Below are 17,893 nucleotides of genomic sequence, written 5' to 3' on the forward strand. Positions count from 1 at the left end.
AAATTCAACTACAGGCAATCAAAAGCAGACTAGATAATGCAGAGGAATGAATAAATGAGTTAGGAGACAAGATAAAAGAAATAATCCAATACAGCAGACAGAAAAGCCAATAAAAACCAATTAAAGCAAGATAATATACAGTGTGCCAGCCTATGCATAATAGTGGGTCCCAGAAGGAGAAGAAAGAGAAAAGGGGATTGAAAAGATAGTTAAAGAAATTATGACTGAAAACTTTCCAAACCTTAAGAAGGAAAGAATTATCCAAGTACAGGAGGCACAGAGGGTTCCAAACAAGAAGAAACCAAACAGACCTACACCAAGACATATTATAATTAAAATGGTTAAAGTTAAAGATAAAGAAAATATTCTAAAGGCAGTGAGAGAAAAACAAAATATTAGTTACAAGGGAGCCCCATAAGCATTCAGCAGATTTCTCTACATAAAAACTTCTGGCCAGAAGGGAGTGGCAAGTTATATTCAAAGTCCTGAATGAGAAAAGGCTGCAAACTAGGATATTCTATCTAGAAAGACTCTCCTTTAGAACAGAAAGAGAGAGAAAGAATTTCACAGACAAGCAAAACTAAAAGAATTCAGCAGTACTAAATCTATGCTAAAAAAAAAAAAATTGAAAGTTCTAATCTAAATAAAACATAAACAGGAAGCTATAGAAATTAGGAAACCATAATTGGAAATGCAATAAATACAGTGAATTGCAAGGGAAAACATGAAGATATAAATTAGTCAGCAAGTCAATAAAGACAGCAAGAAAGAAAGAGAGAATATCAAAATCATAAAAGGTGAAAGAGGAGAGCAAGAGAATATAGATTTTGTTCCCTTTCTTTTTTTTTTTTTCTTTCTTTTTGTCTTCTTTCTTTTTAGGATGCACTTGAGCCTACATGACTAACAACTAAAACGAAACAGATGAAGTAAGAGGTTACCATACTTGAAAGACAAGATAACCACAAATCAGAAGTATATAAAGAGTCATAAAACCCAAAAAGAAACCAAGCTTATAGAAAAGAAATTTATCAAATGACAAAAATAAAAAAAATTAAAAGAAAGAAACAAATAAGAAATACCAAATCAACTGGAAAACAAATTTCAAAATGGCAATAAAACCACATCTATAAAATAACTACTATAAATGTCAATGGACTAAGTGTTCCAATCAAAAGAAAAAGTGAAGGAGGAGGAAAGATGGTGGAGTAAAAAAGTTGCTCAGAGCTCACCCTCTCCCAAAAATTAACCAAGAGTGACATCCACAGACACACCCACCACCCAGAACACCTGCTGAACTTTGACAGAATATTGCCTTCTTCAAAAGATAAAATTTTCCACAAATCTGGTAGGAGAAAAGGAGAAAAGAAGAAAAAGGAAAATAGTTCAGGACCATTCAAATGAGGAGGGAGCTGCAAAGGAGTAATAGCATTAATACACTGGGTCTACCCAACTCCAATGGCGAGTTCAGCAAGATGGAGAGGGAACATCTGCGGCTCAGATCTGTACAGAATAAACTTTGACTGACAGAACTAAGTTAATTGGGCACAAAGAGCCCCAATGATCCCCAGCCCTAGACTTGAACCAACAGGGGTGGGATGGGACAGGATGTCTGAGTCGAGCAGAGGACTCGGGCTGACTGTACAGAGGAAACATTGGAGGACTGCAATGTTCTGTGTGCCATGGCTGGGAGAGTATACAGATTAGAACAGCCTGGGTCCCCCATAAAATCAAAAAAAAAAAAAAAAGGCAAAGCAACACTGCTGGTGTGCCCTGGGGGGAAGGGGATCTGTAGCCTTTGTGTCCACAGACCCACAGTGCCATTATTGGAGACTTCTTGGGAGAAGAGGGTCAAGGCTCAGCCATAGCCACCATATTTTCTGGTTCATGGTTCCCAGGTGAAGGAGGGGTCAAAACCCGAATCCCTACCTAGGGGCTCCACAACCTCATAGGTGGCACTGAGATTTGTTTACAGTCCCAAACAGAGGGGACCATTACACACCGATGCCTCTCTGAATTGGCTCTTCTAAGACAAATGGACAAGAAGCAGTGTTCTGGAACAGAGCAGGGTTGAGAGCTAGTGCAGCTGTTTTCTCTGAGTCCACCTATGAAGCATGGACCTAATGCGGCAGGGGAGCTACCTGCCAACAACCTTGCATGAGTGTGGTGCTGGGACCAGGCATCTGGTGGGGGTGAAGACCACCCACTTACTGATGCTGGGACACAGACCAGGAGCACGACTGGAGGGCCTCTGGAACCAGCAAGTGGAGTTTTCACAGCAGGATATGGGCAGGAGTGTGAAAACCACAGGAAAAAAAGGAGCTCCTGCTCAATAGCCAGGGCAGACTCGGGCCACCAGAACACCAGCCACACCACCAACAAAGGGGATAACAGGCAAAAGGCATGGAAGGAAGACTTGGCATCCACCCATAATTTAAAAACAACCTTATGACAAAATTATTAAGAGTGCATATTCTTGGAGAAAGGCCAACTTAGTGGAGTAGAAGGATACTTGTATCTTATCCTCTCCAATAAATACACCAAGATTGACATTCACAGACACACCCATCCACTCAGAACATCTGCTGAACTTTGATAAAACATTGCTATCTTCTAAAGACAAAATGTGCCACCAATCTGGTAGGAGAAACGGAAAAAAGAAGGAAGAAAATGCAAAATGGCTTGGGGTTGGTCCTTTGAAGAGGGAGCAGCAGAGGAGGGATAGTGCTGGTTGACTGGGTCTCCCCTTTCCAACGGAGAGGTCAGCAGGATGGACAGGGAACCTCTGAGGCTCAGATGTGTACAGAACCGCCCTTGACTGACAGAATTAAGTTACATGGGCACAAAGTGTGTCAACAACCCCCAAACCTAGAAGTGAATCAGGGATGGGAAGGGACAGGCTGCTGGATCCAGGCAGACTCTGGTTGACTGTACAGAGGTAAACCTGGGGGACTACAGTGTGCTGTGGACAAATGCTTGGATTGTATACAGAGCAGAACAGCCTGGGCCCCCCATAAAATAAGAAAAAAAATAAAGCAAAGCAACATTGCTGGCTTGCCTGAGGGAAGGGGAATTTTGTCCTTTGTCTCTGCTGACCCACAGCAACATAACTGGTGATTTCTCAGAAGAAGAGAGATGAGGCTCAGCCACAGCCATCATACCCACCCAGGCAGAGGTGGGGTTGAAACCTGAATATGTACCTGGCAGTTCTGCAGCCTCATAAGTGGGACTCAGACTTGTTTACATCCCCAGACATATAGGAAGGTTCTGTCCTGGTGCGTCTATGAACTTGCACCTCTAAGATAAATGAACAAGGAGCAGAGTTCTGGCAAAGAGCAGGGACTAGGGCTGGTGTGGCCATTTGCCTCAAGCCCACCTACAGAGTGTGGAACAGATGTGGAGTGGGGAGTAGCACTGAACAGGGGAGCAACCAACCCAACTACTGTGCAGGACTGCTGCACCTGGACATGGCATTGGGAAGGGGCACACCCTGCCCACCTACCATGCAGGAGAGCAGCACCAAGATGCAGCATTGGGAGGAGATGTGACACGTCTACCTACAGGCACTGGGAGCAGCACAGACCAAGGGTGTGACCAGAGGGTCTCTGGAACCAATGAGCTGAGTTCATGAAGCAAGGCAGGGGCAGGAGCCATGACAACCACAAAACAAATAGGAGTCCCAATTCAATAGCCAGGGTAGGCTCTGGTTAACAGGTTAATGGCCACATCTGTAACCAAAGGGATAACAGACAAAAGGCACAGAAGTAAGACTTGGCAACCACACTTATTTAAGAAAGACCTCTTGATAAAATTATTAAGGGCACACAATCTCCACGGGAACATCCTCACTTCTTTTTCTGTTCCATTTTCTTTTACTTTTTAAATGTTACTTCTTAAATATTTTTTATATTTATATTTATAATCCCTTTTAAAATTTTCTTTTAAAATACTTATATTATCTTTCAATTTGTCCAATTTCATTTTTATCTTTGTTTTGTTCTTCTGTTTTGATTATACTCTGTTCTCAAATATTTTTCTTCCTTTAATATTTTAAAAATTCATCCCAACTCAATTGTTATCTTGTTTCAATATGTTCCTCTGTTATTGATTATACTGCTTTTAAAACTAATTTCTTTGTGCTTAGTTTTATTTCTGCAACCAATTTATATAAATAAATAAACTTCTAAAGGACCACAGTAGATAATTGATACTCCATAAGCCATAGTGCCAGAGAGATATAAGCAAGATGAAGAAGCAGAGCCACCTCTCTCAATTAAAAGAACAAGAAAAATCCCCTGAAAAACAATCAATGAACTAGATATTGATAGTCTACTAGATGATTTCAAGAAAGGAGTGATCAAAGTACTGAAGAAACTAAGAGATTGTCTATAGAGACAGAGAATATGTCAAAAAACGAAATTGAAACTCTAAAGAGGAGCCAGTGTAAATTGGAAAACTCATTTGCTGGGATGAGAGTTGAGTTAAAGGCTGTAAAATGTAGGCTAGATAATTGAGAGGAATGAATATGTGACTTAGAAGACAGGACAACAGAACAGCTGAGAGAAAACAAATAAAAACCAATGAAAGCAATATAAGAGACCTATGGGATAACATAAAGCATGCCAACCTACTCATAATGGGGGTCCCAGAAGAAGAAGAAAGAACAAAGGGGATTGAAAAGGTATTTGAAGAAATCATGACTGAAAACTTCCCAAACCTAAAGGAGGAATCAGATATCCAAATAGAGGAAGCACAGAGCGTCCCAAACAAGGAGGACCCAAACAGACCCATACCAAGACATATTACAATTAGGATGACCAGGGTTGAGAATAGGAAATGATTCTAAAGGCAGCAAGAGAAAAACAAAGAATGAGATACAAGGGAACCCCCATAAGATTTTCAGCTGATTTCTCTACACAAACAGTACAGGCCAGAAGGGAGGGGCAAGGAATATTCAAAGTCCTGAATGAAAAAATGATGCAGCCTAGGATACTTTATCCAGCAAGGCTATCCTTTAGAATAGAAGGAGAGATAAAGAACTTCACAGACAAGCAAAAACTAAAAGAATTTAGCAACACTAAACCTATGCTAAAGGAAATATTGAAAGACCTACTCTAAATAGAAAAGAAGCAGGAGGCTACAAAAAGGAGAAAACCATAATTGGAAAGGTGATTGCTACAATGAATTACAACAGAATAAACATGAAATCATAAAACAGGACATCTAAATCATTAAGGGTGGGGGAGGCGAGCAAGAAAATATACAGGGTTCTCTATCTCTATCTCTGTCTGTCTGTCTCTCTCTCTTTTTTGTTCTTGGTAGGATGGGTTTGAGCTTATATTACTGTTTTGTTTAAAACAGATATAGTAATGGGTTAATATATGTACAAAGTAGGGTAACCACAAGCCAAAAATTTACAATAGAGTCACAAAACTAAAAAGACACAGAGATAATAAAAAGGAAAATTATCAAACCACAAAAAGAAAAAGAAAGGAACAAAGAGGAAATACAAAATCAACTGCAAAACAAAGTTCAAAATGTAATAAACACATATCTATCAATAATTATTATAAATGTCAATGGACTAAATGCTTTAATCAAAGGACATAGAGTGCAGAGTGGATAATAAAGCAAGTATCTACAATACGCTGTATACAAGAGACCCACGTTAGGGAGAAGGACACACATAGTTTGAAAGTGAGAGGATTGAAAAAGATATTCCACAAAAATGGAAATGACAAGAAAGCAGGAATATCAACAGTGATTTCAAATAAAATAGACTTTAAAACAAAGATTATAAAGAAAGATTAAGAAAGACATTTTATAATGATTAAAGGAGTCATAGATGAATATATTACACTCATTAACATATATGAACCCAACATAGGAGCACCTAAATACATAACAGATAAAAAGAAAATACTAACAGATAAAAAGGGAAAATTTGATCAGAATACAATCATGGTAGAAGACTTTAACTATCCATTAACATCACTGGACAGATCTTCCATACATAAAATTAATAAGACAACATAGAAATTAAGTGATAAAATAGAACAGTTTGTCTTGGTTAATAATTTCAGAACATTATATTTCCCTAAAATAGAATATACATTCTTCTCAAGTGCACATACCACATTTTATAGGATAGATCATATACTTTGGCACAAGTATTTGGCACAAAGGAAGCATTAACAATTTGAAGACGATAGAAAATATTTGAAGCAACTTTTTCTGACTACAATACCATAAAACTAAAAATTAACTACAGAAAAATAAAGGAGAAATAAATGACAGCATGGAGATTAAACAACATACTACTTTAAAAAAAATGGGTGGATGATAAAATCAAAGAAGAAATAAAAAAACACAGTGAGACAAATGATGATGAAAACACAACCACACAGAACATATGGGATCCAGAAAAGGCAGTGCTTAGGGGGAAGTTTATAGCGAGAGAATCAGGTCTACCTCAAAAAAGAGGAACAACTGCAATAAACAATCAAACTTACCTAAAAGAATTAGAAAAAGAAGAGCAAAAAATAACAAAAGTAAGCAGAAGGAAGGAAATAATAAAGATCAGGGAGGAAATAAATAAAATAGAGATATTAGAAACATTTGAAAAAATCAAGCGAAGAGATGGTTTCTTGAAACAGTAAACACAATTGACAAAATTATGCTCTATGCTGGAAATTGACACAACAATGCAAACTGACTATAACTCAATAAAATAAAAATTAAAAAAAATATATTAACAAAAGAAAAAAGAAAAGGAAGTTTCTAGTCACCAGACTGGAGGAGGGGACTGCACCCAATGTGGGGTCACACCCCATGGGAAAGCCTGGGGTCAGGATGGGAAGAGAAGGCTGCTGTGGACAGGATCTGTCACAGGGTTTCTGCAGGAGGGGAGGGTGAGGCATGTGAGCAGGCTGAGGACTGGCCATTTGAGTAAGTTCATGGGCTCTGGGGTGGAGGGGCTCCCCCAAGTTTCTGGACTTGACTCTGGGTGAGTTGGGCAGGTGGACAGTGGCTCAGTGTGAGTCCAAGTCCAGTGGAGGGGGTAGTGCGTTAGATCTAGAAGGACTCCTTCTGGGGTGGGAAGGCCCATAATGGAGGCAGGAGGCCAAGCCCAGGTGACTGAGAACAGGGTGTGTCCTGCATAGGCCTGCAGGGCAGACGAAAGCATCCAGTCTACAGAAGGTGGAAACATGGTCCATACAAGGGCTCAGCTCAGATGTCACCCCCTCAGAGGAGCCTTCCTTGCCTGCACAGTCTACAGGGACAGCCTCCTCCACGCACATCTCCAAAGCAGACACCTGCTCCATCTCCTGCATAGCATTCAGGAACCGGGCCCCTGCTCCACGCCCAGCCACGGTTCCGCTGCCCTGAGGAAAAGCCCTCACAGGAGCCATCAAGCCCTTCACGACCTGGGCCCCACCTCTCTGTCTCTTCTGCCACCACTGTCTCCACCTGGCCCTCTTCTCCTCCACTCCTGCACTCCCCCAGCCCTGTGTGCTCTCCAGAGCACGTGTCCCTCCTAACATGCTGTGTATGCTCACTGTGTCTTATCCACTGCATGCCTCCCACCCAGGTCAGTTTCCAGTGCACAGTAGGGCTCAGTAAGTAGAGAATGAATGACTCTTACCATCACTGCTGGGAAGACCATTGTCTGTGGCCTACAGTGATCACACATCCGTCACACATTCGCTGAGGTCCTACTGTGTGTTGGGCGGGTTCCATATACCGGGCACAGCAGGGAGTGAAGCAGGCAGGTCTCCATTCTCATGCAGCAGACAGCCTGGTGTGGGACACAGAGAAAATTAAGTAAAATATACAGAATGTCCGGAGGTGATATGTTTCATGGAGAAAAATAAGGTCAGGGAGGACATTTGAGCAGATTCCTGGAGGTGTTCAAGAAGCAGGCGGAGAGAGATCCTGGCTGAAACAGCAGCCAGCGCAAAGGCCCTGAGGCCACAGTGGGATGCGCGTGGAGGGTCTTAGTTATCCGTGTGAGTTCTTAGTCCTGCCTTGAGTACGTATGTTGCTTTTATTAGTAAACCTTGATTTCACCTTTAAAGCAAATTAAACTGCATCATCTGCATAATTTAGCCAATTCTGTTTCAGGTGTTGTGGGCACAATGGCGGGCTAGTTACTTGGGTTGGTAAAGAATTACCAGCGTCGGAGAAGGGTCTAGGAAAGTTTAATAGGGACACTGCTATAGGCAACATCAGGCCACACAGGCAAGAGGTGCCTACACGAGCGCCAAGGTTGAGTGTGTGGGGTCTGTTATTGGGGGGGGTGCTGTTCACACAAGAAGGAGGGGGCTGCATGATCAATTCATGCACAGGTACCTGGTTGGTTGTGAGATCTGTCAGGGGCTTCTCTGAACAACAGGCTTTACCAATTTAATAAGGGCAGGATGTGAGGCCTCTCTTCCTTGGGCAATGAGTTTTCATAGGGTAAACACACAGCAAGAGAAGATGTTTTATAGCTTGTGGAAATGCAGGTGTGCAAAGGGTCCTGCAGTGTGGAGTGGGAGGTAAGGTGCCACTGGGCTCTAGGCACACAGAGAGCCCAGGGGTGAGGGTGTATGACTCTAAAGAGTGCCACCTGGCTTCACACCAGGGAATTTATGTGAAAACAGGAGAATCTTGGTTGTCAGCACGTGTCTACTCAGTGACCTCCCTAAGCCTAGCTCTGTCAGGCACCAGGTGGCTGTGAAATGAACATGAAGGTCCCCACCCTGAGGACCCCAATGAATGAACATCTTGACATCCTCAAGCCCCTTCCCCTGCACCAACACCCCACCTCATCTGGGTCTCAGGCTCTGACCCTGATATCAGTGGCACCTTTGTTCCCTATATCCAGCTCTTCTGGACGTCTCTGTGATGAGCTGTTCCATGTCAGTGAGCCCCAAACTGAGCTCTGCCTTTACCCCATGAATGCTTCCTCCCTGTGAAGCCCCTTGTGAAGGAGCCATCACTAGCAGGATCCTTCAGCCCTGAGTCTCTGCATTCCCCACCCCTCCGATTTCCCCCAGCCCATGATCCCCTCTGGAGGTCCCTATTATCCTCTCCTTCCCACTTCAGTCTTGGGCTGCACACCAATTCCCTCTTCACAATCTCCCACAAGAGAGGTCCAGGTCCACTTGGGGACACTGAGGTGACACAGGCGGGTGTTGCTGGGAATGAAGAGAAGGATCCGGGAGCAGAGGAGAGGCAAGGGCTCCCAATCCACCAGAACACAGGCTAAAGTGGGGGCAAGACACCCATAAAGGGTGAGGCAGGCATCACACTGCAGCCCCGCCCTCTGCTCCCCCAGGGTGCCCTGTGTTTCCTGCTTTGGCCTGGGGGACTTCCCCACTCACTCTCTGTTAGAGGGGTGCCCATTCATTCATTCACACCCTCATTCAACATGTACATGGGTCCTGCTCAGTGCCAGGCTTCAGCTGGATGACAGCTCATCCTTGGTGACACAGCTCAGATCTCACCTCCTCCATGAAGCACTTCTGGATTCCCACCCCTTCTGAAGTTCCTCTGGCCTCAGTTGGGACCACTAGGGCTGAGACCACACTCTGATTACCTCCCAAGTCTGTGATCTCTGTGAAAGCCCTGGGCCCAATGTGGAAAGAGACTCAGAAAAATGGGGCCAAAAGGGGCTAAGAAAAATGTTACTAGTTCTCTATTACAGAGAAGGGCACTGAGCAGAGAGAGGGCAGTGTCCAACCAAAGCTACAGAGGAGGGTCTCAGTGAGCCCTCCCTTGGCCCTGTTACTAGTTCTCTGTTACAGATGAGGACACTGAGCCACAGAGAGGGAGCAGAGCCCTGCTATAGTCTTGGCCCCACTGCCTGTGTCCTTTATGAGTAGCTCCATGCTGCCAGCAGGGGTGTGGGCCTGGAATGGAGGTTGAAAGCAGCCTGACCCCCAGGACCCCTTCATACACAATGTCAGTCTCAGGAAACAACCCTCAAGACCTACTCTACACCCCTGGGATTGGGACCTGATTGCTGTTCCTGGAAGCTGGCTGGGCTTCCCTGTGAATTGGCTCAGGAGATGCTTGGGACAGCCACAGGGCCCCTGAGGCTCCCTGTCCCCAGATGAGCAGCTCTGGTCCCCTTTACTGTCCCTGGCAGAGGCCTGATGAAACGAGGTGTTGGTCGGGCAGCCAGCTGTGGAGATGAGGAAATGGGAGCAACATGCAGGTACATTCAGAAGTTCAGGTATTAACTCAACAATCATTGATTCACGGTTTGCAGTGTGGCCGGCCTGGGGCCAGGCCTGGGTTTCCAGTAGTGAATAGTCAACCCCTTGAGACTTCTGGGAAAGCAGTGCTCGGAGAAACGGGCCCTCAGTGCCCCCCTCCTGCTCCCCATGAACAATCACACTGAGATGAGGCTGCAGCCATGGGTCCCAGTGGAGGGTGAAGGGAGGAGGGAAACCCAGAGTGGGCACTGACCATGAGCCTGGACACTGGAAACAGATGGCCTGGGCTCTGTAATCTGGGGTGGTCACCTCCCCTGTTCTCTCTGTGCCTCAGTTACTTCTGCAGAAATGGGTGATAACGCCTGTCCCTGCCCCACAGATTTTCATGGGGAGACAGTGAGCTTCCCTTATGCTTGTAGGACAGTGCTTGGCTATGGGTCAGAATCCTGCTCACCTCACAATAGTCTGTCCCACTTTAAAGATGAGAAAGCCAAGGCTAAGGGGGTTATGAGACCAGCCTGGGCTAGCCCCCTTCTCATGCTCTGCTGTCCAGGTCTCCTGCTTTTATATCATACCTCTGCCCCCATATCCACCCAGCAAAGTAGGTGCTGAGAATCTGAGCAAATCAGAATATGAACGGAGGAACACCCTGTCCCCAACTTGGGATCTTGGGGCGGTGGGCAGGATGGGGATATCCGGCTCCCCCAGACTGTCCAGGAGGCCCAGTATGACCGTCACCTCATTTCCACTCAACACGGAGTAGGTGTGTGTCCAAGGGCCAGAGGGCGATGGAGTAACCCAGGGTGGGTGGATGCTAGGTAGGTGTGGGTGGCACAGAGTGGCCCCTGGAATACAGTGTCCAGGCAGCCAAGGTGTGGGGAGTGATGGTGCCCAGAAGGGGCAGAGGAGAGTCCAGCCTGGACACCACCACCTTCTGGACCCTGATCTGGGGTGAGAATTGGGACAAGCCAGGACCCTGCTAGGACTCCTCATCCAGCAAAGAGGTGAGGAAAAGTTAATGAGACAATGGAGGCTGACACCACCGTGCTCCCTGTGTGAGGGCACTGCTTCCAGGATCCTGGAGGTTCCTTAGACCCTTGTGAAGTGGCTGCTGTTTCCAGCCCCATGTGGGCAGAAGAACTGAGGCAGGGAGGAAAGAGTGACTCAGGACAGAGCTAGGATTCATCCAAGAGTGTGTGCTGGGCCTCTCGCTGAGAGCAGCTTCTGGGCATCATGGACTCAGGATGTGTCTTGTCCTCCCTCTTAAGGCTCATGGCATGTTAGGCAGGAAAGGTCCCAGTGCCCATACCTGGGCCTCTCTGGGTGATGCTGACATGTGGGATCATGATGGTCCTGGGAAAGGAGAGAGAATATGGGCTGGGCGTCAGGTCTGCATCAGAACGTAATGATGCCTCTAATGTTGTGTGACCTGGAATCTCCCTGACCTCTCTGTGACTGGCTTTCCAGCCCTGACTCAGAGGACTGCTGTGCTTGGCATACATTAGGACCTCAATCAGAGGAAAAAGCCAGCCCTTCCCCAGGAACCTCTCCTAATACATGCCCAAAGCTAAGCCCATGTGCCACACATCACCAGAGCTGATACTTGACAAACAGGGCAAGTGAAATCCAGCAACTCCTCCATCCTGCCTGAGGCCCTTCCCTCCTCAGTGACAGTGGCTCAGAGCAGGTCTCTGCATCCCAGAAGTCTGAACTGAGCCTTGTGACCTGGAGGAGTCCCTGTTCCACACAACTCTGTTTCCAGTTCCTTCCAACAAGACACAAGAGCACATGGTCAGTCTCTTAACTGCAAGGTCCTCCCTTTGCAAATTCCCCCATCACATCCGGGCTAGAAGATGTGAGTTCCAGGGCACATGTACATCCAAATGATGACTTCAGGGAAACATCCCTGCCCACACTGCCCTCTTCAGAGCCCACCTTCTAAAAGAAGGGGTAGTGACCCACGGTTTTGCACAGTTTTATCAGAACAAAGCCCTCACCCACTCACCATTGGAAACACGCGAGAAGCAGAGATTCCCAAGTGCCTGGACCCCTGTCATCCAGAAAGCAGAGGTTAGGGTAGCAGACAGAAGGGGAGAAAGTACTTTCAGACTGTATATCTGATAAGGGGTTAACACCCAAAACATATAAATAACTCTTACAATTCAACAGCAAAAAAACAAGCAATCTGATTTAAAAAGAGGGCAGAGGAACTGAATAGACATTTTTCCAAAGAAGGCACACAGATGTCTAACAGGTACATGAAAAGTTGCTCAACATCACTCACCATCAGGGAAATGCAAATCAAAACCACAATGAGATATCCCCTCCCATCTGTCAGGGTGGGTGTCATCAAAATACAAGAGATAAAAAGTGATGGTGGTGGTGTGAAGAAAAGGGAAACTTCTGCAATGTTGGTGGGAATGTAAATTGGTGCCATCACTCTGGAAAAGAGTAAGAAGACTCCCCCAAAATTTAAAATTAGAACTTCCATATGATCCAGCAAGTCCACTGCTGGGAATAAATCCAAAGGAAATGAAATCACTATGTCAATGAGACAACTGCACCCTCATGTTCACTGTATCATTATTTACAATAACCAAGATATGTAAACAACCTAAGTGTCCATCAACAGATGAATGGATACAGAAAACGTGACGCATATATATGTATATATAATGGAATCTTATTCAGACATTAAAAAAATGAAATCCTGCCATTTGTGACAACTTGGATGGACCTTCAGTGAATTATGCTAAGTGAAATAAATAAGACAGTGATAGACAAATACCTATGATCTCATTTACATGAGGAATCTACAAAATAATCCGAAACCAATAGAAACAGAGATCAGGTTGGTGGTTGCCAGAGGTGAGTCAGGGGGTGATTGAAATTCGGGAAGATAATCAAAATGTACAAACTTCCACTTAGAAGATAAACAAGTCCTGGGGACATAGTGTACTGCAAGGTGACTGTAGTTAACAACACTGCGCTGTGCATTTGATAGTTGTTAAGAGAGTACCTCTTAAAATTTCTGATCACAAGGAAAATAGTTTGTGACTATGGGTGATGACAGACATCAAGTAAACTTAAAGCAGTGATCATTTCACAATATGCACATGTAATAAATCATTATGCTGCACACCTAAAGCCAACAAAGTTATGTGACAATTGTATCTAAGGAATACTTATCCCAGGAAGCGGGGGTGCAAGCCTGGACTACCAAATGCAGGAGCTGCCTTTGCCCTCCAACAGCAGAGGGTGGTAATTGTGACAGGGAATGTAGGTCCCTCAAAGCCTAGAATGTTAGCTGTCTGGACCTTCACAGGGAGAGTGTGCAGACCCTGCCCTGGAAGACGGTGGTCATGGCAGCAACGACGGCCTGCCTGTGTGCAGGCTCAGCCCAGACAGCTCCTGTGCTCTGCTGTCACCGCATTTACTTCCCTCCCCACCCTCAGAGGGAGAGGCTTCAATGTTGCGATTTTACACATGAGAAAACTGAGGCTCATTTGCTTTCAATTATTGACCAAGTGGTGGGGGAAGCTTTGAACCCCAGTGTTCGGATTTCAAAGCCACATCTCAGCCCTGATTTTTACAAGGTGGAGTTCCAGGCACTGGGGACCCTCCACCTTCCTCACTTGTAGTCTTACTCCAGGGCTGCCATCCCCGAGGCGTCTGGGTGAACACATTTAATCCGCTTAATCTGCACCAGCTGAGCCCTTGGCTGCCAGTCTGTTGTCGCTGCCTGACACCAGCTGAGGTTTTACAAGTAAATCATCCCACCTGCCCTGCCAGCCCACCTGCCCTGCCATGTGGGGCAGACCCTTCCTAGCCTGGTCATTCTAAACCTTTAGCTCACACATTTGCACAACTGCATCGAAAGGGCCCTACTCCCTGTGTGGAGGTATCGACAAGGGGAAGGGAGGGGAGTTTTTGGTGGCCGCTTACTGTGAAGGTGACACATGACAGGGACATATTCATGTCCATAATTGCACTCAATTTGAATCTAAGTACATGGTCACAGCGAGGGGTAAAAGCTGAGGGGCTACAAGGCTGCTGAGAAAGGAGCTTGACTATTGAATTGTAAATGTGTAATTTAATTTAAAAATTAGCCTCCTGGGGGATAAGAATTTGCCCTAAGGCCAGAATGGGCCACCTGACAAATGGGAACCCCTCAATTCCAGGATGTAAACATCTGAGCATGGAGGGGGCTTAAATTGGGGTGCTGTCCTCTCAGTCATGGTGCACCTGCCCACATGTGCACCAATGAACTGCAGTTCTCACACATCAAGGCACCTCTCATGCCCTGCCAAGGAGGTCCAGGTCATAAGGAAGGGATGACAGACTGTGAGGTCACACGTGTGCCCCAGCAGGTGTGAATTTTGTATAGGGCAGAGCCCCCCACTCTCACCTCCAGGAGGGGTGCTGGAGGGAGCAGGAATCCTGAGCCCCTAGGCTTAGCAAGCATCCTGGCTGAGGGTGGGGAAGCTGTCCACTCTGAAGTCATAAGTCAGATGGTAGATTGGGGTCCCACCCCCACAGCTCACCAGTGAGACCGTCTAGTCTGTTTTCTCTGTAAACTGGAACCCAGTCACCCTCACCCTCAGAAGTGGGGGCAGCCTGTGTAAATTACAACACAAAGCCCTGGGCTGTTTCAGGTGCCCGGGGGTGTCCAGCCCCCCTAGGCCGGGCAGGTGGGAGAGGAGATGTATGAGTTAGCAGGTGTGAGAGCAGGGCTGAGACTTGGCTGAGTGCATGCACTCTAATATCCAGGAACTGCGAGCTACCACTAGCAAATCTGTTCACTGAGGCCATGTGTACTCTCCCTTGTCATTTACAATCCCCTGTTTGAACAGAGGCCTCTGGAGTCTATTAGCCACATTGTTGCCTGTCACCACACTGTTGCAGGTCCAGGGTCTCCATTTAGCCAGCTTGAAGGAATAGTCAAACTTTTTCTTAAAACCAGTGACAGAAAACCAAAGTGGCTTAAAGAAGCAAACAGGGCAGGAGAGAATGACTTAACTAACTGAGACATCCACAGGGAGATAGCTTCAGGCAGTGCTGTACCTGGTGCTCAGTGACATCAGCAGAAGTCATCCTTCCCCACCTCTGGGCTCTGCCACTGGTGTCATCTTCACATGGCTCTGCCTTTATGAGAGCAAGATAGTCACCAACTGCCACAGGCTGACATCACCACCCCTCAACTCCCAACTGAAATAGAACTTCTCTGCTCCCAGGGTTCCAGCAACTAGGCCTGACCTCCGTGGAGCCTGATTGGGCTGGTGCCCAGCCCTGAGCCAATCACAGTGGCCAGGGAGGATGGAAAATGCTGATTGGCCAGATCAAGGCCATGTGACCATCCTCTCCGGGAAACCTGTGAGCTATTCACCTGTTTTCAGGTTGGGAGAGTGTGATGTCTCCCAGAGGATCCTGCTACTAGCACAAACTGCAGGTGGCACAATGAGCTGAAATGAGCCTGTCTGCTTGGTGACAAGTGACAGGTCACTTAGTGGTTCACTGTTCCATGGAAGGAGGCTTGTCCACACAGTATTGGGGCTTCAGAGCCAGAATGTAGTAGAAAAGCCTCCCAGTCTCCCAAAAGGTGGGAAAGTGAGCAGTGACACAGGAAAGACACTCCTCTCTGTGGCCCTTGGCTTTCTCCTTGTTATAGTGGAGAGTGCAGTGTTGCCCCTGACAGCCCACTTCCCTGCTGGGAGGCCTTTGCAACAGGTGGAGAGTGCTTGGAAAAGCCCACTTATTCTGAGGAAATGTTATTGCTCCTGTTTGCATTATTATTTTCATGTCACTTGTGAGGTGGGCCCTGAGGGGTCCCTGATCTGGGGGCACAGACACCCACAGAAACTTGGCCCACTATTACTGTTCATTCAACAATGACTTACCGAGCACCTACTGTGTGCCAGATTCCCAGGGTAGAGCAGTGGTGTTGACAGCACAAGCCCCTGCCTCACCTCATCTCTGCATCCCAGGTGGGGTCAACAGAGTGGGAGTTCAGGAAGCAGAGGTCCTGGCCGAAGCCTTGTGGGAACCCCTGGGTTTTTCTCTGTGCTGAGGGCACTAGCAGCACACCGATTGTGGGACTCAGTACCCGCAAGACCCAGCATGATGGGTAAAGGAGAGGGGCATTTCTAAAAGCCCATCCTCACTAACCCAAGGCTCTGGAGGGCAGCTCCACTCTGCTCAAACCCAGGGGGCATCTTCCACCATCCTGATCACCCTCTGGTATTACTCCCCGCTCAGATGCACTTTTCACTGTGGCAGCTACACTCAGAATATGTGTTTGTTTCTCTCCTATGTGGTTAAGTGGACTTCAGATACATAATAGTGATGGAGTGGCTAAGCGTCTGGGCAGATTGCTGGGTGACCCGCGGAAATTGCTGCAAATGGTGAGCTCCCTTCTGCCAACCAACGGACCAGGGCCCACCACTGTTCTGTCTGTTCTACCTCACTTAATCTGCACAGACACTCTGTGCAGGACCTCCTGTTATCCCCCATCTCTGCTGACCTTGGGTGGACAAAGCTTGGGTTTGAGAAAGTTGCCCAGGTCACATGGTTGACAAGTGGAGAGCTGGGGATTTGCACCCTGGTCCCAGCAGTCTGGATCATGGAAAGGCCTGGGTGGGGCAGCTTATTGCCAAGGGAAATCCTGCCCAAGCCTCTCCCATGAGAGCCCAGCCAACAGCACATCTAGCAGAGTCAGCATTTCCTGGACCAGATGGACAGAACCTCAAAACTTCTTTGCAAACAGATTGTTTCCATGTTCTATTGCAAACACAGAAAGGCCACAGGCCAGGGAAGGATAAGGCCAAGAGTTATTTCATTGGGGAGAGTGAAGGACAAGTGTGAAGACACACAGCACTCCCAGCAGGACTCTCGGCAGAGCCTGCCACTGGGTGAGCAGCTCCCATGACTACTTACCATAACACTGTAAGGTTCATGCCTGTACAAGCCTGCCTGTGAGAAGAGCAAACTGAAGCTCAGAGAGGTGTGGGGACACTCCAAAGACAAACAGATAAGGTGGGATCATCACCACCATGCTGTGCTGGGACAGGCAGTCACCTGTCACACTCCTCATGCATGGCCTGCTGGGAGAAGTGAAGGCCTGACAGGAGCACAGGAACACTGTGGTGAAGGTGATGTTTCTACCTGGGACAGATGGTACCGGGAACTCTAGCTGATTCTTCATTGTGCCTGCTTTGAGTGCCAGCATGTTGCAGCCTCATGTAGGGGAAGGGCTGTCTCCTTTCCACAATGGTGGACAAGGAAAAGCATGTACACACTGGCATCACCATAGACCACCGGCAGGATCAGGATCTGGAGCTAAGAACAGAAACTGCCAACACCTCAGGAACTGGTGCAAGAGGAGGACCTGAGTGCCCCCTGAAACATTTCTAGTTTTAAAAACATACTTAATTAGGGGGAAGTGATAAACAGTTGATCCCTTCAAAATATTCGGTTATCCAAGGAACAACAGCACCTCAGCATTGTAAGAAGATTAAGTCAGTCATCAATAACCATCACTATAGGTATGAGTAAACAGTGTTAGGAGATACAAAAGGGTCTCAGGATCATGCAGGTCAGAACTGAGAACCGTCCAAAGCATGGGCTGCATGATAGCCTCTCTAAGCTACCTGAGGCTTGGTCTGCTCCTGACACAGGGCAGATGGTTTTGAGAA

This window comes from Camelus bactrianus, chromosome 3 (genome assembly GCF_048773025.1).
Source record: "Camelus bactrianus isolate YW-2024 breed Bactrian camel chromosome 3, ASM4877302v1, whole genome shotgun sequence".
Taxonomy (NCBI): domain Eukaryota; kingdom Metazoa; phylum Chordata; class Mammalia; order Artiodactyla; family Camelidae; genus Camelus; species Camelus bactrianus.